Raw genomic sequence first — 21,868 nt, 5'->3', positions numbered from 1 at the left:
ACATGTGGATTTGCACCTGCGCCCACCCATCCCGCACTGAGATGCCGCAAGAGCAGGGCCCGGGGTGCTGCAGTCGCAGAGCAGTGGCAAGAGCTGTCTGTCACCAACCCGAGGCAGAAATCCGTGCCAGGCCTGCATTTCCAACCCCAGAGTGCCTCCAGCCGACACACCGACTGCACTACTCGATGCTCGTGTGGTCGCAGGGGATCGCGAACATGTTCGTTGCAGCCTGACCTCAGAGGCCTGGTACCCCCAGCAGAGTGGCGCAGCGGAAGCGTGCTGGGCCCATAACCCAGAGGTCGATGGATCGAAACCATCCTCTGCTAACAGCATCTTTCTTTTCTGCTCTTTCGCCGGCTGGGCTGGGCTTTTCCCTCAGTGCTGAAGCTTTGCTCCCGCCTTGGCCACACGGTGGTGCCAAAACCCAAGGCGAGAAACCGGCAACAAATTCAGACACAGGGACAAATCCCTGGTGCAGCCACCCGCAGGGACCGTGGCACGGGCTTCCACCACCCCCTTGGAGCCCAGGAGCTGCTGCCTGTGTGGGCTTGTGAAAGAGGGTTTCTCAAGCGGGGACTGTGGCACCCTGGGGCACCTTGAGATCCTCAGAGAAGGTCGGAGTCTCTCCGAGGCAATGTTAGATGTGGAGGAAGAGTGCGGAGCCTGCCAGAAGAGCTACCCAGATAGGAGGGATCCCAGGCTCCACACAGACCCAAGCCGGCTGCTGGCTGGGACTCTGGACCATCCTGCTTAGACTCTCGGGTTTTCCCACTCAGCTCTCATGAATGCTTTTTTCACTGGTGCAGGAGATATGGCCCACAGGCCAGATTCAGCCTCTTCAACCAAGCCCCCATGTCTGCCTCTTGGTATGCCAGAGAGAAGAGTGGCAGTGGGGTCCAGGTGCTCTTGTTCCCTGTGGGACCACTGGGTGGCCCTGGCATCCTGGCAGCCCACCTGCCACTGCCGCTGTCCCTCTCGAAGCCCAGCCCCCCCCCAGCTGCTGCTTCCCTGCTGTCCCAGCTGCAGTCGGGCAGGGGCAGGCTTGGCTCCCCACCACCTCTGGGCCCGCCACAGAAACCAGACAGCAGGAAGCTCCATGCTTCTTCCACCCTCAGGAAAGTCCTGTTGGACACTGTCGGAGCAGAGGGAAGTCCTGGCACTGAAAAGCAGTGGGTGCTGAGCTGTGCTCAGAGCACTCAAATTGCTTCAGGGCCTCCAAAATATCCTAGGTTGTTGCTATACTGTCCTCCTGTACATGGACAATGTGGAAGGTGGCACTGGGGGCATCTCTTACACCTGCTTCTGCAATTGCTAGAGCTTCCCCTGGCCTCACCTCACAAATCTGTAAGGCAAGTGAAACCAATGTGCTCCAGGGGCAACTGAGCCTTGCTTGCAGCCTGGCATGGAGTAAATGTTGCTACGGTACAGGCAAATGTAAGGTGCCCTTTCCCTGTGTAGGAAATGTGAAGGAGGCAGTTCAAAGGCATCACAGGGCAGAGGTCAAAGTGTTGGGAGGACACAAGTGAAACATGCACACCAGGTTATGGCAAGAGTGACCCTGCACCGCACGACACACTGCAGCCCACTGAAGAGCCGGGTCTTGTCAAGAACTGCTTGGCTTCAGCCTAGTTCTTCCCTGCTCCTCCCGCCGCTGCGGCTGCTAGCTTCCCCTGAAGCCAGACTCACCTTCTTGCCCTTCCAATTGTGCAAACATAACCAACACCTGAGCGCATCAGCCTGGGACACCAAACCAGGGATTTCACAGGACCTCACAGAGTGTTATTGTGCACCCCTAATCTGACAGAAACAGGCAGGCAGACACCCAATATGGTCTAGGGGCCTGGGGGTGAGACTCTTCCACAAAGATGGTATGGCTGGGGCTGGCTTCTGTGGCAGAAAGGGAGGCACCTTTCCCCCTTCTTCCAAATCAGCCTCTTTCCAGGGAAGAAATACAGGAACCTGGACTCTGTTGCAAGTGAGTTTTGGGACCTAGGCTCCTGGGAGAGCACTCTGTTCCCTGCTCCGTAGGTTTCTCTTGGCCAAGGGGCCGGGGGTGAGGTGCAGTATGTGATGATGCGGGCAGCAAAGCTAATGAGAATCTGGCATGAATTCATCGATGCCTCTTTAGCAAAACCTCTGGTGGGATGGCCTCCTGACACCTTCCTCCCCTGTGGTGAGTCCGCAACTGGAGTACTGCACTCAGTTTGGGGCCCACCACTTCCGGAGGGATGTGGATAAGCTCAAGAGGGTCCAGAGGAGAGCCACCCATATTATCAGTGACCAAAAGAAAAACCTTATGAGGAGAGGCTGAGGGACATGGGACTTTTCAGCCTGGAGAAGAGAAGGCTTGGTGGGATACTTGGTGGCAGCCTGTAAGTACATAAGGCGAGTGCGTCAGGATCTGGGAGCAATAGTTGTTCAGCAGGGCTCCCTGAGGAATAACAAGGTCCAATGGCGACAAGCTCCTAGAAGGCTGATTTAGATTGAACATAAGGAGAAACATTTTTACGGTCTGAGTGTTCAGCGTCTGGAACAGACTGCCCCGATGTGGTGCAAGCACCAAGTCTGGACTGCTTTAAAAGGCGTTTAGATATTTGTCTTTCCCAGGTCTGCACCAGGTGACATTTGCTGCATGACAGAAGATGGGGATCCCAGACTTGTAAACTACAGGTGGATTGGGGCAAATGGCATCCTGGCAGCTCTGAGCCTCCCTGCCTCCCATGCCGTGACAATGCAAGGGCTTTGGGACTGCAATGGGATGTGGGGAGATGCTTGGATCTTTCTGCAGGCCTTTGGTCTTCAACCCAGGAAATGCCATACCCTCAGACTCTGTCCAAGGACACTGGTTGGAGCTAATGCTCTGCAACTTGGTAACCTCTGGACCATTCTGGCAATGGGCACAAGTTCCAGCCTGGGGCTTTGGCATATCCACAGTGAGGCTTCTCTTTGCCCTTGCACCTGCCAAGCTTTTGGACAGGTCCATAATGCTTTCCGTTCTGGGGTCAGGGTTGCTTTCTTTCCAGGCAATGGGAGTCATGTCTGAGCAGGGATCAGTGCCGGGCAGGGCGGAGTGGGATGGACAGACGCAGAGCCAAGGGCTGACTGCCCAAAGGAGCATCTCATGGGCTTGTTGCTTGGGGAAGAGCATGTCAGTCATAGGGGTTGTACATCCTTAGCACTCTCTCCTCTGCTCTGTGAGGCATTTGGTTTGCCCCTATGTGTGACTGGGAAATTGCAGAGCCATCCGTGTGGGGCCACTTTTCATTGCTTCTAGCTCTTTTCGTGTTCCAGCAGAAATGGCCGTAGCAAAAAAGGGTGTTGCCACAAAGCAGATAGACACAGAGCATATCCAATGCAAGACCAAGGGCTTTGATTTGCAGGGAAACACCAGCCTCTGCCTTGCAGCTCTCACTGATACATCAGCCCTCACCACACAGGGGCAGCTCGCCCCCTCTGCCAAGACTCTCCGACCTCCAGCACCATTTCTCCGGTTGGCTTACCTCCTGGGGGTGGATGCTCCTTGCTACAACCCAAATATTCTTGCTTGGCACACGACCAAAAAGCTCTTCTTTAAAGCAAAGCTTTCTTTTGGAGTTTTGAGCCACAAGGAGGTAACAGCTTCAGACTGGATAGCAGGGTCATCGCTCCTCCTGGCAGACTGCAAAAGAGCAAAGCTTCATGGTAGTGCTGGGATAAGCCCCACCCAGGGATCCCTCTCACTGCAACCAGCACCCCCAGCCTGCTTCCCAGCATCTGGGGACATCTGGTAAGCATAGCAAGCTGGGGGAACCTATGGCAGCATGCATTACTGCCACGTGGAACCAACAGTACAAGAGAAAGTGCCTCCGTTCCCAGATTAGGCACCCCACTGCCTGTTGCCTTTTGGGCAGCGTGTAGAAGCTTTAGGGAGCTCATCCTCAACTGCTCATTCATCACTTCTCTGAAATGTTTTTTGACAGTCATTGCTTCCAGCAAGCCTGCCCAAGGCTATGAATTGTTGGTGGCTTGAAGTTTCCTTCAGAACAGGCACATTCAGGTCATATGATTCACCTGAGCCTACGTTCCCAAGTCTTCGACACTGCACCAATGTGTTTGCCTGCGCTCTTCACTCTTGCCTGCTTTGCTAGACTTTGTGGCATATGCAAATGGCATCTGTGAGGAGCAATGTTTCATTCCAAAGTCCTGAAAGCCCAGCTCAGTCCCCTTTGAGGCTGAGCACACTGCAAATGCACCTGCTCAGTGAAGTTATCCCTCCTGCAGTTGAATTTGAGGTCTGTCATTTCGCTCATTCATTACCCAGTGAATAGGTGTCATGCCTGTGACTTTGGGCAGGTTTTTCCTAGGCAAATCTACTAAGAGAGCCTCATTTTAGTTGTTGCAGTTGAGGCCTGGAGAGAGTGAGATCGCAATAAAAACTACAACAAGAAAACCTCATGAATGTATAACCACAGCACATACATATAAGGTAATTGAGAAACCACAGCTGTAGGTGGGATCAAGAGGACAAAGTCCAGCATACATTGAGGTGGTGCGGGTGCTGAAGGCTGCTACGGCTGATGCTTCAGTAGCCCAAGGTTGGTCCTGCATCATTACTGGGCCAGAAATTAAAACCATTTCTGATATGTGGCTCCTGGTCCTCCTTGTGCTCTGAATCCTGGTGCCATGCAGCACAAAAGGGATTTGGAGAAGATGCAAACCCTGCTCAAGGTGGAGTAGGCAAGGGAGAAAACGGAGTAGTTCCCCCAACAGGTGGAAGAGAAGGTGGTGTGGGTCTGGTCAGGGTCAGGCATGCCGCACCTATGCCTAGAGAGCAGCATTCCCTTTAAGCTGAGTGAAGAGGAAGAGCCTGTAACTAGGAAAAAAGGTAAGCCAGCTCCTTGCAAGAAGGACGGGAGTCAAGATGATGACAAGGGAGGTGGACATTTATGGAGAGCTGACTGAGGAGCAGAGGTCCCACTCAATACTTTCCCACTCTCTACCAAATTTGCCCTCTACTTTGGGGTGTGCTCATTTATTAGGGCTAGGGTCTTGGTAGTTCTATCAATGTGCTGCTTGTGTTACTTGTGTTTCTATATAGAGCTGTCTCTCTCCCTTCTGCAAGCCCTCGCCCCCAGTGCAGCTATCTTGCAGGACTCAGTTCAGTGGGGCTGGGTTCCTCCAGGCCCCAAATCACTCATACACGCAAAAACACACAGATTAATGTGACGCACCTGACCTGGCCGCCTGGATCAGCATGGACAGGCTGACACCCTCATAGGCCAAGAATCAGTTCATCAGAGCAACAATAACCACAGTCAGACACAAGCACACACTGAAACAGAATACCTCTGAATCTGGCTGGGTGTCCAGATGACACCCTCATGGGCCAGCATTCAGTTCATTAGGGCACGTCTGAGCCAAACTGGGTCAATGAGCCTGTACAAGCTGATCCCCTTATATGTTTCAAACTCAGCACGTCCCAATCTTTTAGCCTCTGGATGAGCAGACCCCACAGTATTTCTGGGTTTCACAGGGATCTTTAGCTTAGGTAAGAGGGGCGTTGCTACAGTGCAAGTGGGGAAAGAGAAGTAAAGAAGGCAAAATATACCCAGTTACCACCAGTTTGACTATAAAAGTTATTTCTTGCTAAGTAGATGAAATATATATGGACACTAGTAGTGATAGACATGCAAAGGAAAAACAAGTACAAGCAGTCACAGTATACCCTGGTTTCACTAAGTATTTGGGGAAACTTAGCTCAAGCTTAACTAAAACAGTTCAAGTTCAGAAATCTCTGCTTAGAGAGAGAGAAGAGTAGAGAGAGAGAGAGAGAGGGGGGATCTCCCCAGTCCAAGGCACTCGGGTTGCAAAGCCGACGGGTCGAAGTTCTCAGCACGATCCTTGAAAGGATGGGCCTCCTGCCGCCTCTCCAGAAGAAAGCGGGCGGTGTCAGCACACACTGCTGCTGCTTTTACAGATTTTTATACCCCCAGTTCAGCTTCTTTCAAGCATTCTCAATAGTGTAAATCAAATTGTCCTTTCTATTGACCAGGGGTTATCTGGGTGGAACATCTCAGGAACTTGATTGATACTCAGGAAACACCTACTTGGGAGCCAGCTTGACATTCCTATGGATAGCAGATATACTTGATGGGATATCTCCTGGTGTCTTGACAAACAATAGACATCAGGGTTTGGGATTTTTACTTGCTGTGAAGAAGCCTCAGCTTAGCATGACTTTTCCAGATCTTACTATAGTCTTTTAACAGACTTAAGGCAATCCTTGGAGTGTTCATGACCTGTGGTGGAGAGGACTTCTACCAGTCGTCCCCGGAAAAGTACGACAACACTTGTGGTCAGGGCTCCAACGGGCTGGACGCTGTGATGAACCCTGTACCATTGTTCAAATGCTGCCCATACCCCCTCGGACTCGGTCTATTGCCTCAGCATTCCCTAACCCGGCAACCGAGTTGTAGCCAACCAAGTCTACATCGGCCTCCCATAGTGGGACCGGGGAATGTACGGCTCGAGATGCCTAGTAAACTTACTTTTGCTTAGAGATGTGTGTGTGGGGGAGGGGACAGGAAGGAAAAGTCCTTTGTAAATCCAGATTAGAACTGGTCTGAGAAATGCTGAGCTGAGTGTGGGGGTTGATCAGCATTTGGAGCACAGCTTCCCCATCATGCACTGCTCCCCTGCTTCGCTGACCCCAGAATTCACTGCAGTCTCTGCTTCAGGTTTTCTGTTCTCCAGCTCTCATGTAAATGAATGGTCATCTGGTCCCATCTCAGAGGCAAATGAGACCTAGGGCACTTGTCTCACTGTTGTCACCCTTATCTGGAGGGTTTTAGGTGTGTCTCTCACTGCATCTGAATCAGCTTCTGTTTCGGTGGGGGGGGGGGGGGGGGGGCGATTCTTTGTGAGTCAGACAGTCTGTGTCCTGTGTCAGGGTTGCCCCAGAACATGGAGCTGACAGGTAACACCACCAGTTTGTGCCCTTTGTCAGAAGGGCCATGTGGCAATTCAGGAATCTTCTCTTATACAGACGCACCAAGCTCAAACAGACTGTGTTAAAATGTTTCTGAGTGAACGTCAATCTCACCACTGGAAATCAGTAGGACGGGATGAAGAAGAAGTAGCCAAGTCCATCAGGAAAATCAACACCTGGTGCAGGTTGTTCAAGGAAGCCTTGGGAGGGGAAGTGAACAGAGAGATTGAAAAGGAGCCGTATGCAACTAGACCTGGAGACAGCGAGAAGGACTACAACAGGATCAGGACACTGTCTCCACCTAATGCTCCGCACGCCAGAGCTTTGCAACTCAGTAACCTCAGGACTTCTCTAGCAAGGGGCACGAGGGGCATGAGGGCAGGCAGGGGTTGCAGCATATGCACAGTGAGGACTGTGGGTGCTCCTGCACTAAGGCACCACACTGACTGGGCCCAACTTACTTCCAGGCTCTGAGTGCTTCCCTGGGGGTGCCTGACATCTGGCCCACCCTCTTCCTGGAGCACACCTACTAACCTGGGGGTAACGCTGCCAGCACCCAGAGTCTGCACTGATCGTAGCTCTTGTGCCCTCTAGGAAACACAGGCCTAGTAGTCCTTGAGGGTACTCGACCCACTTCAAGATCTTGGGGTGCTTCCCTCAGTCTTAAGCACAAATTGTGTTCTTCCTTAGTGAGCCAAACCAAGGGGACCCAAGGCAGAAGCTAGCCCCTCTCCCAAGGAGTCTCCCACATGAGGTACAAAGGAGAACTTTCTTGGCTACACGGAGTAGGCTTGGCATAGGGTACAGGGTAGAGCAATATCAGAGAAATCCCATAGAGCAAACAGGGTGGCTGCTTAGCCTTTAACCACACATCTGGACTCCTGCAAGCTGTATCTCCAGTTAGATCTCAGATAGATTACTAAGGAGTATCATCCAGAGGCAGGTGGAGATTCCCTCTGGAGGCAGGCACTTCATCGATCATAACTTTAAAAAAAGAGCACAAATTTTAGATGGTCCAGCTTCTTTCTCTGAGTTTTTCCAGCGTGGCTATTGCTACTCCCTCTGGGCAGTCCTTAACTTATATAGATCAGATGACCTCATTTACCTGGTCCAATGGAGGCCAGCAGCTGTTGGCTGCCAGACAACCAATTTGAAAAGCATCACTGGTTCCTGGGGAGACTGGCAGGGTCTCTCCCGCCATCCCAGTCAAGTTGGCTTTGCTTAGAACAAGAGGGAACCTAAAGCCCTCATACGAGGTATGTGATGTCAGTCATGTAGGCAGACAGAGCAGGTTACCCCACTCCCTCAGGACTGTATCCAACTCAGCTTACAACTCACGGTCACCTGACAAAGGGGGAAGAGGAGTGTGCCCTTCCAGAGCCCAAGTTGACCAAATTCTCACATACCAGAGTTTTGGGGCAGGGAGAGAGGTAGCATTCTTGCACCTGCCAGGCTGTCGAACGCCTCCCTAAAGCCTTCCTGTCCAGGGGTCAGCGGCACTTTCTTCCCAGGCAGGGGAGGTTTTGCACAAGCAGGGATCAGTGTCAGTGTGGGGAACAGGCAGACAGACTAAGAGCCGCGGTGTGACTGCCCAAAGGAGGATCTCGTTGGCTTGTTCCCTGGGAGGAGCGTGTCAGTGATGGGGGTTGAGGTGGAGCTTGAAGGGGACCAGCATCTCCAGTGTTTATCCTAAGGAATGAGGGATCTGTCAGGACTTGGGAACTAAAAAACCACAAGGATTTCAGGCCACATCTCTGCCCAGACCTCACTGCCTCAGGGAATGGCAGCAGAAGGGAAGGAGGAAATGGCAGAAGAACGCCTGGGCCACAAGAAATGCCACCCTGGGTCCGACGTTGGCAGGCAGAAAGGTGGCAAGATGCTGGAGAGGGAGAGGGTACTTGCAGGTGCATATTGCTTCCTGTGTCCTCTATCAAACCTCCCTTGGCATCACCTTCCCATTCCCGACTGTATTTCGCACCCCTCAAAGAATCTGTCCTTGAGGAACGTGGCAAATCTCTTTCCACTCTGGGTGTACTTCAGTCCCTCCAAACTCCCAGGATGACAAGTTCTTTGGACTTAGTGCATGCTGTGTAAGGAAGGACTTGCTCATGTTCGTAGATGTGGTGGTAGAAAAATGAGGTGCTGCAGAGCGAGAATGCTCCCCATGAAGATCTTCTGTAGTTCCAAGATGGAGAGAACTGTTATCACATTTCAGTTCCAAACTTGTGCCTCACCCACTTTTCATGCCAATATTGGGTTAACCACCACGCAAGGGATCCCTCTATCCCCAAAGCACCCACCAACGCCTCCCAGGTCCCTACAACCCTCACAGATAAAGGGGAAGAGGGCCATTGGCACCACTGCCACAGACAACATAGACTTCCATGGAGCATACCAGTGTGGGTAACGTATGGCAGGGGTGATCACTCCCATGGGTATCTTCAGTGACCACGCAAACTGACTCAGTTCCCTAACTAGGCACCCATCCATGGCACTAGCTTGTTGGGCACAAGCGGCGGGCCCTGGCAGCTCGGGTTCCACTGATCAGTCATCACTTGTCTAGCATCAGTTTTGGGAATCATTGCTTCCCAACAGAGAACGGCCAAGCCTGCCCGAGGTTTCGACTTCTTGGTGGCTTGATATTTCCTTCCAGAGGAAGAAGGCCCGGTAATATTAAAGACATATTCTACCCTGGATTCCCAAGTAATCCAGACTGCACTGCTGGTGAGACCTGTGCTCTTCACTGTTGCCTCTTGCCCCAGATTTTGTGTCATTTGCAAATGGCATCACTTATGATTAACGTTGCATTCCACGCTGCCGAAAGCCCAAGTCAGGAACTAATGAGCCCGTGTGGAACTGACTACACGTGAAAGGCACTGGCCCAGTCAAGATGCCTCTTCTACAACTGTAGTTTTAGACCTATTGCTTAGCTCGTTTTTGACGAGCTAAGAATAGGAGTCATGCTTGTAACTTGGGCCATCTCTTTTGTGCACAAATCTATGACAGGTATCCTCACTGTAGGTCCCGTAATATAGGTCTGGCTAGGGCAAGATGTCAATGAAAACTACAATGAACTGCGTCTGCAGCTCTTCCCTGGTGCTTGATGTCCCTAAGTCCCTCTCACCGCAGGTCCTCTCAGGGCTTAGTGCCCAAGTCATGCTCCGAGTGCCTGTCCCCACCAAAGCATTCCATGGAGAAGGGAAGCCCCGTGCACCGTTCCCGCGGGAGAGGGAAGCAAGGGCTGGGCTCCTTTTCAGAGTTACCTGATATGTTTGTCTGAGAGAGACCTGTTCCTCTCCATAGTCAGGTAAAGAAGGAGGGTAATGTTGTCGCCCTGTAGCAAGAAACACTTTTGTCTGCCCTCCACCACCCCAGCCCATCAGATGGCGAGCTCCTCCATATGGCAAAAGCCCCTCTTTTAATAATTGCCCCCTTTGGGGGATGCTTTCTCTTTTCTTCCTTTCTCTCTCTGTTTCTTTCACTAGATCATTATTATTTGTATAGGAGGTGTATTGTTAGATACTTTGACAAATGTACTTGAAGTTGAAAAGTCAGTTGTACCATTTACCAATGTTAGCAAGAGCAGGAATCTCTCTTTGGAGCTGGTCCCTGAACTAATCTTGTTTGATTGTGGAAGGCAGTAGCTCTGGAGATGCATGTTAAGGAGTGGCAGTTGACAGCTACAAAACTACAGGCCAAGAGGAGGAAAGGATCAAGAAATAGCTAGGAATTCCTGGAAACTTCACTGTGAAAGGTGTGGAAGCCCCAGTTTGAATGAATCTAATGTAATCAACACGGTAAGCAGGCCCTTGGGGCTGAAAGACCCCCTGATCAATCACTTCCAGAGCACTATTCATCAGGGCAGTGAATCAATCAAAATTCAACAAGGGACTGCTGAGACTGCACCTAGGTGCGGATGTGACCCCTGGGGCTGACAGCTGCCATCCAGCAGCTATCAAGAGGGATGTCCTTCAAGGTCAATGACCCCTGGATTGGCTAAGCCTGAGAATTGAGGAGTCACCAAAGTCTGGCAGTGGGAGAAGAGGCAGTGAAGAACGAACCCCACTGGCAGCCTCTTTGACCTGACCAGCACTCTGCCTGTCCAGACTGAAGGACCAGTCAGCAACCCCCTTGTGAAGCAACTTCCCAATGAAAGAACTCTCAACTGGCCGTCAACGGTGGACTGCAGGGCTTGGGGATAGGTGTGTCTTGACACCGGTGCTTGGGGTTCCTAGCTACCCACTCTGAGTGTCTGTGTGTGCGTGAATGTGTGTGTTCAGGTTTATGGTCTGACTTTTGCGTCCTTCCAGTAAACCAGACTATAGTGATGATCCTGTGAGTTGGTTCTCTGTAGTTAAAAGTCCCATAGGCAACTCGTTGCCACAAATGACAGCAGTCTGTTCCAGGTAAAGATGCTCTACCAGTTTGGGGACAGTCATGTTGCCAATCTGGCAAGAAGTGCGTCTAGCTGCCATATTGCTACCCAAGATGGCTGCTGGGAATTCACCTCGTGGTCAAAAAAAGGGCTACATCAACTCTGTTCCGTTTCATATGACCTCAATACAAAAACCTGCAATGGAGATGGTTGACACCAGAGTCTCGCACGGGGTCTTTAAAGAAACATTACCATGGTGCAGATAGCATCACAGAGTCCAGGGAAGCACAGGAGGTACTGGTAAGAGAAATGACCTTCATTAGTAAATCTCCATGGATTCCTATGTTCTCTTTTGATGGTTTTAGAGGAGTCATGGATTAAAGAAAAGCAGCTGAATTTCCCTTCTTCTTTTTCTCTCCATCTTAAGTAATCCTTTGCTGTTTTCCTAACCCAAGAGAAGCAAGCATTGTGGCATTCGGGGAGGAAGAGAAACTGTACAGCTTGGGAACTGAAACCTCTGTTATGGTACGACTCTGTGTTTCCCCAAGTCTTTGTAGCCCAACAGGAAATGCTGCCAGGGCAAGACCAGAAAAAGATTTGGCAGGAGAGAGGGTAAATTCTGGTAGCTAGACAGTGACCGAGTGGTGAAAAAGGAAAACAAAGGCAGCAATCTCCTAGTAGACAGAACTTGGATTTGCGCAGGGAAACCCTGAAAGGATTTCAAGACCACCGCCTTTACCACTGAGAAAGAACTACTACAGCAACCGTATTTCTTCGGTTGATTTTCTATTGTGTGTCCTGGGACATCAGTCACTAAGAGGGACTCATCTCTTCCTGTTTTAGGCTAATCTTACTTCCAGAGCCTGCTCCGAGAAGAGAGACAGACGTTGTTCTACTGGTTCTCACTCAAGACTTTCAACGCAGCGATCTCAGTAGAAACCTTGTATTCTGGGAAGATACTGAAAACAAAGTCCTGGAAGGCCCTTCTCAAACTTTTATTCTTTGTAACTGTGGTTTTTGCTGGGGGCAAGGTGGACGGGCAGGAGGCTGAGCGGATGCATGGGTGAACCTACACAGGGACAGAGTAGCACTCTCGGGGGGAAGGATGGGGGAATAGATACACCAGCAGCGATCCCTGAAACACACCGGCCTTTTAGGTTCGCTGCTCTGGCTGGACCTTCTGTCCCACCTTGCACCTCTCTGTACTGATGTACTACTCAGCAGCTCCTTAGGATGGCACGAGAAGGGAGCCCTGGTTGCCAGTCCCTGGCAAAACCTTTCTTTAGTCAATTTTGTGTGTCTGCTTGCTTCAGTACTGTTGCCTGTCAGCTCCATGTTCTGGGGCAACCCTGACACAGGACACAGACTGTCTGACTCACAAAGAATCGCCCCCCCGCCCCACCGAAACAGAAGCTGATTCAGATGCAGTGAGAGACACACCTAAAACCCTCCAGATAAGGGTGACAACAGTGAGACAAGTGCCCTAGGTCTCATTTGCCTCTGAGATGGGACCAGATGACCATTCATTTACATGAGAGCTGGAGAACAGAAAACCTGAAGCAGAGACTGCAGTGAATTCTGGGGTCAGCGAAGCAGGGGAGCAGTGCATGATGGGGAAGCTGTGCTCCAAATGCTGATCAACCCCCACACCCAGCTCAGCATTTCTCAGACCAGTTGTAATCTGGATTTACAAAGGACTTTTCCTTCCCGTCCCCTCCCCCCCCACACACACATCTCTAAGCAAAAGTAAGTTTACTCGGCATCTCGGGCCGTACATTCCCCGGTCCCACTATGGGAGGCCGATGTAGACTTGGTTGGCTACAACTCGGTTGCCGGGTTAGGGAATGCTGAGGCAATAGACCGAGTCCGAGGGGGTATGGGCAGCATTTGAACAATGGTACAGGGTTCCTCACAGCGTCCAGCCCGTTGGAGCCCTGACCACAAGTGTTGTCATACTTTTCCCGAGACGACTGGTGGAAGTCCTCTCCACCACAGGTCATGAACACTCCAAGGATTGCCTTAAGTCTGTTCAAAGACTATAGTAAGATCTGGAAAAGTCATGCTAAGCTGAGGCTTCTTCACAGCAAGTAAAAATCCCAAACCCTGATGCTGCAGTCTATTGTTTGTCAAGACACCAGGAGATATCCCATCAAGTATATCTGCTATCCATAGGAATGTCAAGCTGGCTCCCAAGTAGGTGTTTCCTGAGTATCAATCAAGTTCCTGAGATGTTCCACCCAGATAACCCCTGGTCAATAGAAAGGACAATTTGATTTACACTATTGAGAATGCTTGAAAGAAGCTGAACTGGGGGTATAAAAATCTGTAAAAGCAGCAGCAGTGTGTGCTGACACCGCCCGCTTTCTTCTAGAGAGGCGGCAGGAGGCCCATCGTCTCCCTTCAAGGATCGTGCTGAGAACTTCGACCTCTCGGTTTTGCAACCCGAGTGCCTTGGACTGGGGAGATCCCCGCTCTCTCTCTCTCTCTCTCTTTACTCTTCTCTCTCTCTAAGCAGAGATTTCTGAATTTGAACTGTATTAGTTAAGCTTGAGCTAAGTTTCCCCAAATACTTAGTGAAACCAGGGTATACTGTGACTGTTTGTACTTGTTTTTCCTTTGCATGTCTATCACTACTAGTGTCCATATATATTTCATCTACTTAGCAAGAAATAACTTTTATAGTCAAACTAGTGGTAACTGGGTATAGTTTGCCTTCTTTACTTCTCTTTCCCCACTTGCACTGTAGCAACGCCCCTCTTACCTAAGCTAAAGATCCCTGTGAAACCCAGAAATACTGTGGGGTCTGCTCATCCAGAGACTAAAAGATTGGGACGTGCTGAGTTTGAAACACATAAGGGGATCCGCTTGTACAGGCTGGTTGACCCAGTTTGGCTCAGACGTGCCCTAATGAACTGAATGCTGGCCCATGAGGGTGTCATCTGGACACCCAGCCAGATTCAGAGGTATTCTGTTTCAGTGTGTGCTTGTGTCTGACTGTGGTTATTGTTGCTCTGAGGAACTGATTCTTGGCCTATGAGGGTGTCAGCCTGTCCATGCTGATCCAGGCGGCCAGGTCAGGCGCGTCACGTTAATCTGTGTGTTTTTGTGGGTATGAGTGATTTGGGGCCTGGAGGAACCCAGCCCCACTGAACTGAGTCCTGCAAGATAGCTGCATTGGGGGCGAGGGCTTGCAGAAGGGAGAGAGACAGCTCTATATAGAAACACAAGTAACACAAGCAGCACATTGATAGAATTACCAAGACCCTAGCCCTAATAAATGAGCACACCCCAAAGTAGAGGGCAAATTTGGTAAGAGCGGGAAAGTATTGAGTGGGACCTCTGCTCCTCAGTCAGCTGTCCATAAATGTCCACCTCCCTTGTCATCATCCTGACTCCCGTCCTTGTTGCAAGGAGCTGGCTTACCTTTTTTCCTAGTGACAGGCTCTTCCTCTTCAGTCAGCAGGATGACTTCTGCAAATCCCTTTGTGTGTTTGTTTTTTTGTCCCCAAGCACACCAGGGGGGTCCCAAGGAACATGAATGCACCCACCAGAGGGCCAAAAGTCACCTGGACAGGGGCCTGCCCAGGGCAGAAGGGCAATTGCCTGGAACCAGGCAGCTCCGTACCCCTGGAAAAGCTTGGGCCGTAGGGCCAGCTGGGGTGACAAGGTGGCCGAGTGGTTAAGGTGATGGACTGCTAATCCATTGTGTTCTGCATGCATGGGTTCGAATCCCATCCTTGTCGGTAGCGGCTCTCTTTATTCCCTGTGACACTCATATCCCCTGGATTTCTCCCTTTGCTCTCCAAAGCTTCGCTCTTAATTCTGCCAGGAAGAAAGAGAAGCCCCAACTCAATTGTGACCAGCACTGCACTCCAGTACGGCTCCCTCTAAGCTGGGTGGTGTGCGTGGTGTTGCAGACACGCCTGGCAGCGGAGCATGACCACGCCTGGCCATCCGTGCATGCTGCACAGCTCAAAGGGAATGCTGCTCTCCAGGCATAGGTGCGGCATGCCTGACCCTGACCAGACCCACACCACCTTCTCTTCCACCTGTTGGGGGAACTACTCGGCTTTCTCCCTTGCCTACTCCACCTTGAGCAGGGTTTGCATCTTCTCCAAATCCCTTTTGTGCTGCATGGCACCAGGATTCAGAGCACAAGGAGGACCAGGAGCCACATATCAGAAATGGTTTTAATTGCTGGCCCAGTAATGATGCAGGACCAACCTTGGGCTACTGAAGCATCGGCTGTAGCAGCCTTCAGCACCATCAATCTATGGTGGACTTTGTCCTCTTGATCCCACCTACAGCTGTGGTTTCTCAGGGATCGTTGGTCAAGCGTTTCTCCCCTGCATTACATACCCCTCCTTCGGCACCCTGAGACCTGCCCTAGGGGATGCTGCCCTCAGCCTTCTCTCTCAGACACTTGCCCATGACCTTCATGGGGGCCTTCTCCTGCCACCTGCCCCCGGCTACTTACATGTCGGGGCAGCTGTGGGACTGGGGAACACTTGGAAGTCTGGGCCAGGCCTGCACTGCACTTGGACCCAGATCTGTGGGTCTATCCTTTCAGGCTCTGCACAGCAGCCAAGGACCTGGGCACCTGGGCCTCTACAAACCCCTGGCACCTTTCCTCCACCTGAAGTAGGATTCACATCCTGGCCCCGAGGCCTGCACCCTTGGGGCAGCAGATCCTGAGTAATGGGATTGCTTGCAGGACTCCTACCTGTATCGGTAACTGGTTGAAGAGACTGGGGACAGGAGTCCACTGCAGAAGCTGTGCGCCGTGGGACGTTGCATTTCTGCTTTTCCCAGCTGTGAGTTTGCAGTAGCGCCACTGCCTGGTTTCACAGGTTGGATTGCACCTGAGCATGATGTCCTGAGAAGACAGGAAGCACCACACATCCTTACCCCTTCCTTAATGAAAGGCTTAGGCATTCAATCCAGCGGCTCCTTTAATCTCAAAGTCCCTGTGCCTCAGGAGGAGTGGGTACAGCAAACCCCCCCCCACTGTGTGTCAAGGTATTCTACTGTGGCCCTAGTTTTCCACTGAAGGAGCTCTTGCGACAGAAAAGTGCTGTCGCTACAGCAAGGTAACTGCATTGCCTTTCCCACTGAAAGGAATAGTCAGATTCTCCCTCCTGAACAAGGCTGGTGGAAAGCAAGGAACTCAGCATGTACTCTTCCTCATCCACAGCCCAGATCCCTCTCTCAGGGCAAAAGATGCGTTACATTGCATGCCTCCTCATAGAGCCTTTAGCACTCTTCCCAGAATGCTTTGCATCCCCCCCACCTTGGGTTCCCCCTTTGCTCTCAAGCAGCAGTTGCCACTTTGTCCTGACATGGGAAAGGTTGCCGCAGGTGGAAATCATGTGAGAAGCCTGTCTCCCTCTCCCTCCCAGATCCACCCAGGCCCACCCCCTCTTTTTGGGCCCTTCTGCCCCAACCTAGCCTAGCCAGATGCAAGGGTGGAGCAGAAGTGAGGAAGGGAATCCCCTTATTCACACCTTGTCTTTCACAGGCTGTTGGAGCTGTGGGGAGGGGGTTGAAGGGCTCACTTGTGCAGATGGCTTTACAAAACCAATGCTTTCCCAAGGCTAGAAGGAAAACACAGGGGTGGCAGGGAACAGAAGCAAGGCTTCCCTGGCTGGGAATCGAACCCAGGCCGCGGCGGTGAGAGCGCCAAATCCTAACCACTAGACCACCAGGGAGCTGCTCACCTGCTCCTTTGGCCTTGTTTCCCCTTCAGTCCTGGGCCCCTCAGCTGCACCATGGACAACAGGAATTCTAACTGGAAAAGAAGGAAGGGCCTGGGCAGTTGCACTCTCAATGCATGGGCATACTCCGAGATTTCATAGACATTAGGGGCTGGAAGGGGCCGTGCCAGATCATCAAGTCCAGCCCGCCTTCTCTAGACACCAAGTCTTCAGAGATCAAGTGATCCCAGCAACATGAACACCCATAGGCCTTTTAAAGGAGTCCAGAGGAGGTGCTTGCACCACCTGCGGGGGGAGTCAGTCGCACACCCTGGGCACTCGGACCGTCAGCAACTTTCTCCTTGTGTTCCATCTCAATCGCCCTTCCAGGAGTTTGTGCCCATTGCACCTTGCTATGCTTTGGGGAGCCCTGCTGAAGAGCTGCTCTCCCACAACCTCACGCCACTCCCCTTCCGTTTTTACAGTCTGCCACCAAATCTGCCCGGAGCCTTCTCTTCCCCGGGCTGAAAGTCCTATGTCCCTCAGCCTCTCCTCATAAGGGGTGCTCTCTTTGTCTCTGCTCATATGCTTGGCTCTCCTTTGATCTCTCCTCAGCTTATCTACACCCCTCCTGATCTGTGGGGCCCAAAACAGTTGCAAGCTCAGCAAGGCCACGTGCAGCGGGAGGATGACGGCCCTGGTTTGGCTACAGAGGCATCGATGGATGCATGCCAGACTTTGGTTAGCTTTCCGGCCATGGCACGGCAAACTGCGCCCCCCACCCAAGGTCCGTCTTGGATGGGGACAGTGGCAGTGGCAGGTGGGTCTGCACTTCTACCAACTCTTCCCAGGATGCCAGGGCCACCCAGTGCGATGTTGCAGCCAGGAAAGAAAACCAAATTCTGGCTTGCATCCAGAGATGCTATCTCAAGTAAACCTCCCCCGCCCCTGGCCCCGCCCCTGCCCCACGGGCCCAAGTAGACCTAGGCACCTGGGGATGGAGAGCTCTCCCGGGAGGCTAGGTCCCAAAATTCAGTCACAACAGTGCCCAAGTTCTTGGCTTTCTTCCCAGGAAAGAAGCTGATTAGGAAGAAGAGGGGAAGGGTTCCTCTCTTCCTGCCACAAAAGCCAGCCCCAGCCCTGCCGTGTTTGGGGAAGAGCCTTTCCCGCAGGGTCCCAGCACCACAGTGGGTGTCTTGGTGCATGCTTCTGTGTCAGGAGAGGGGTGCATGATAACACTCCATGTGGCCCGGGGAAATCCCTGGCATGTGGTGAAAAACTAAGCCCATCAACTCTACAGTGGGGACAGAATCCACCCTCAGAAACACAGGCGCAGGTATTCCAGGATCTGGCACCGATCCTATTCTGTGCCCGTCTCTACAGCCCCTGAATGCTTTGTGGTGGGGACAGCCTCAAGGCTTCTGCGCAGATACTCATCAAGGCCTGAAGAGTTCTCCCTGCACCAAGCCCCTGCTCTCCACAGCCAGGGCCAGATATAGAGCCAGAGCTAGAGTTGGGGCCAGGGCCCGGGCCAGGGCTCAGGCCCCAGTTGGGCAGGAGCTACAGGGGTGCCCACCCCAGCACCAAGCATGAGGTTTGGTGTCCTCGGCTGATGGGCTCAGGTGCTGGTTATGTTTTCAAAACTGGAAGGGCAAGAAGCTGAGTCTGGCTGCAGGGCAAGCTAGCAGCCGCACCGGCGGGAGGAGCAGGGAAGAACTAGACTGAAGCCAAGCAGTTCTTGACAAAAGCTGGCTCCTCAATGGGCTGCGGTGTGTCGTGTGGTGCAGGGTCACTCTTGCCATAAGCTGGTGTGCATGTTTCACTTGCGTCCTCCCAACACTTTGACCTCTACCCTATGATGCCTTTGAACTGCCTCCTTCACATTTCCTACAAAGGGAAAAGGCCACATGACATTTGCCTGTACCTTAGCAACATTTACTCCATGCCAGGCTGCAAGCAAGGCTCAATTGCCCCTGGAGCAATTTCACTTGCCTTACAGATTTGTGAGGTGAGGCCAGAGGATGCTCCAGGAATTGGAGAAGCAGGTGCAAGAGATGCCACCAGTGCCACCTCCCACACTGTCCAGGTAGAGGAGGACATGACAGCATCAACCTAGGATATTTTGCAGGCCCTGAAGCAATTCGAGTGCTCTTAGCACAGCTCCGCGTCGGCTGCTCTTCAGTGCCTGGACTTGCCTGCGCTGCCACGGTGTCCAACGGGACTTTCCTGAGGGTGGAAGAAGCATGGAGCTTCGTGCTGTCTGGTTTCTGTGGCGGGCCAAGAGGTGGTGGGGAGCCAAGCCTGCCCCTGCCCGACTGCAGCTGGCACAGCAGGGAAGCAGCAGCTGGGGGCAGTGGCAGTGGCAGGTGGGTCCTTGCTTCTACGTCTTCGAGAGGGACAGTGGCAGTGGCAGGTGGGTCCTTGCTTCTAGCACCTGCAGCCAGGAGAAGGGCCTCTCTCAGCCCTGTGTCCTCAGGGAAATACAGGCCTAATGGTCCTCATAGAATCGCAGAAGAAGGGGCGGTAGGGACCTTGTAGATCTTCAAGTCTGACCCCCTCCCCCGCCTGGGTGGGAGAAACCTGGGCTCAAATGACTCCAGCCAGGTAGGCATCAAGCCTCTTCTTAAAGCCCCCCAGGGTAGGAGCCAGCACCACTTCCCTGGGAAGTTGGTTCCAGCTCCTAGCCGCCCTGACTGTGACGTAGTTCTTGCGGATGTCTAATCTAAACCCACTCTCTAATAACCTGTGTCCGTTGTTCCTTGTCATGCCAGGGGGCGCTGGGGAAATAGTGTCTCCCCCAAAGCCTTCTGGTCCCCCCTAGTGAGTTATATAAATGGTCACCGGGTCCCCCCTCAGCCTTCTCTTGTGAAGGCTGAACAGGTTTAGGTCCGGCAGTCTCTCATTGTAGGGTCTGCCCTGTTGCCCCCGGATCATTCGGGTGGCCTCCTCTGGACCCTCTCAATGTTGCCCACATCCCTCCTGAAGTGGGCTGCAGAGAACTGGGCGCAGTACCCCAGCTGTGGCCTGACCAGCGTCGCGTAGAGGGGGATACCAGGGCCACCCAGTGGTCGCACAGGGACCAAGAGAACCTGGACCCCACTGCCACTCTTCTCTCAAACAGTCCTCAGGAGGAGAAAGAGCAAAAATGAAGGAAGCATTTGACAGGGGATGGTCTTGAGCCACTGCGCGCTGGCTTAAAGGCCCAGGACACTTGCGCTGCCCCACTCTGCTGCAAATGCTAGTGACTTGTCATCATGCTTGAAAGAGAATCTTCCTGATCCCCTCTGACATCAGTGCGGGATGGGTGGGAGCAGTCGGAGAAATCGGAAAAGCCGGGAGTGGAGCCGGCCATGCGGCCTGGCAGAACAGAAACACAGTCCCAGGGTTTCCTATTTGCTGAGCTGGATGGCCAGCTGCCTTCTGTCCAGCGTTGGTGGTATAGTGGTGAGCATAGCTGCCTTCCAAGCAGTTGACCCGGGTTCGATTCCCGGCCAACGCAGCTCTGCTCTTCCTTCTCCCCACACTTTTGCTTTCTTCCCCAGTCCTCAAGAGCCACACTGCGAGGGAAGGCAGGGAAGAGAAACATGATGCACAAGAAGAAGAGGCAGGATGTCTGCAGGCCAGAGGGGCAGAGGCTCTTGCCTGTGGTTCAGGGATTCCCTCAGGTGCCCCAAGGCTTGGATTAAGCCAGTGTTTCTCAACCTGTGCTACGTGTACCCTTGGGCTACGCCAGACACAGGCAGGGGGTTGGCGGGTGCTGCGTTTTGGGCTTTGCCTGCTTGGGCCAGAAGTTCCCGCTGCCACCCCTCCCACTGGACACGGGACATGCGGAAAGACGCGACCCTCCGTGTGGCCGCTGCCCAGCAGTCTCTGCCAAACCCCTGGGGAGGGCTGAGCCCCGTCCTCATCCCCGCACCTCCTGGCACCGTTACGGAGGGGCTGGAGTCGGAGAGGGTGAGCCCCAGCTGTCCAGCCTGAAAACGCCTCTGGACAAGCTCAAATCCCCTCCTGCCTCTCCCAGCTGCAGCTGCCTCCGCAGTGGCCACAAGACCCTTCCTTTTCCCGCTCTGGCAACAGCTGGCTCTTGGGAGCCTGATTCCCTTCTCCACGTCCCAGGGCTGGGCAACAGCTCCGCCGCCAGCCTTGTCCTTGTCATGTCATGGGGAGTGTCCCTGTTGTCCCACCCCAGGATGGATGCCCCAGTGATGTGGCGCTGCCAGTGCCACTCACCAAACCCCACAGCCCGCTGCCTGTGCTCCCTCCACCAGCGCTTCCCTGCCGGGTCCGCAGGGTAGCACCCAAAAGCCCGGGACCCCGCACACATGGGCTTTCCTTGCAGTCTCCGGCCCGCCACTCCGGCCTCCCACTCCACTCCCCCGGGCACCACTCCCCGGGCGGCCTCCACCTCCGCCTGGGACCCAGCACGGCGGGTGCTGCGCGGGCTGGGGCAGGGCTGGCACGGCTGGAGCAGGGAATCGCAGGCACTGGTGTCCCCACAGGACGAGGGGCCACGGGCCCCAGGGGACACTCAGGCCCAGCGCGGGCCTGGGGCGGAGGAGCGTGGAGGGGCCGAGGCCGAGGGCCGTGTGGTGCGGCGGTGGGGGGGCAGGAGAGCAGCCCGCTGCCCGGGGCGGGGGCCGGCGACAGTCCCGAGCCCGCTCCGCTGCCGCCCCGTGTCCCGGCGGGAGCTGGTGGGCGGAGCCAGGCCGGGCGAGAGGGGCGGCCCTGCATGAGCGCTCCTCCCCCACAGTCCGACCCAGACATGGCGAAGGGAATAGTGGGAGGGACAGGTCTGTGTTGCCTGGTCCTCAGGGGGGATCCAGCACTTCTGCA

The 21,868-nt window shown here is 53.3% G+C and overlaps 4 non-coding genes across 4 annotated transcripts; 3 read left to right on the top strand and 1 right to left on the bottom strand.

Annotated features, from left to right (window-relative positions):
* The first annotated feature begins 254 nt into the window (after window positions 1-254).
* Window positions 255-326, top strand: TRNAM-CAU (transfer RNA methionine (anticodon CAU)). Its single transcript has one exon. It is a non-coding gene; the product is annotated as a tRNA-Met (tRNA).
* Window positions 327-15,003: 14,677 nt separating this feature from the next.
* Window positions 15,004-15,085, top strand: TRNAS-GCU (transfer RNA serine (anticodon GCU)). The gene has a single exon. It is a non-coding gene; the product is annotated as a tRNA-Ser (tRNA).
* A 1,893-nt stretch (window positions 15,086-16,978) lies between these two features.
* TRNAE-CUC (transfer RNA glutamic acid (anticodon CUC)) lies at window positions 16,979-17,050 on the bottom strand. Its single transcript has one exon. It is a non-coding gene; the product is annotated as a tRNA-Glu (tRNA).
* Window positions 17,051-20,462: 3,412 nt separating this feature from the next.
* Window positions 20,463-20,534, top strand: TRNAG-UCC (transfer RNA glycine (anticodon UCC)). The gene has a single exon. It is a non-coding gene; the product is annotated as a tRNA-Gly (tRNA).
* The last annotated feature ends 1,334 nt before the right edge of the window (window positions 20,535-21,868 follow it).

Source organism: Crocodylus siamensis, unplaced genomic scaffold (genome assembly GCF_052110815.1).
Source record: "Crocodylus siamensis isolate JL-2025a unplaced genomic scaffold, ASM5211081v1 HiC_scaffold_199, whole genome shotgun sequence".
In the NCBI taxonomy this organism is placed as follows: Eukaryota; Metazoa; Chordata; order Crocodylia; family Crocodylidae; genus Crocodylus; species Crocodylus siamensis.
The sequence above is the reverse complement of the archived record's forward strand: the minus strand, read 5'-3'. Positions and strand labels throughout refer to the sequence as shown.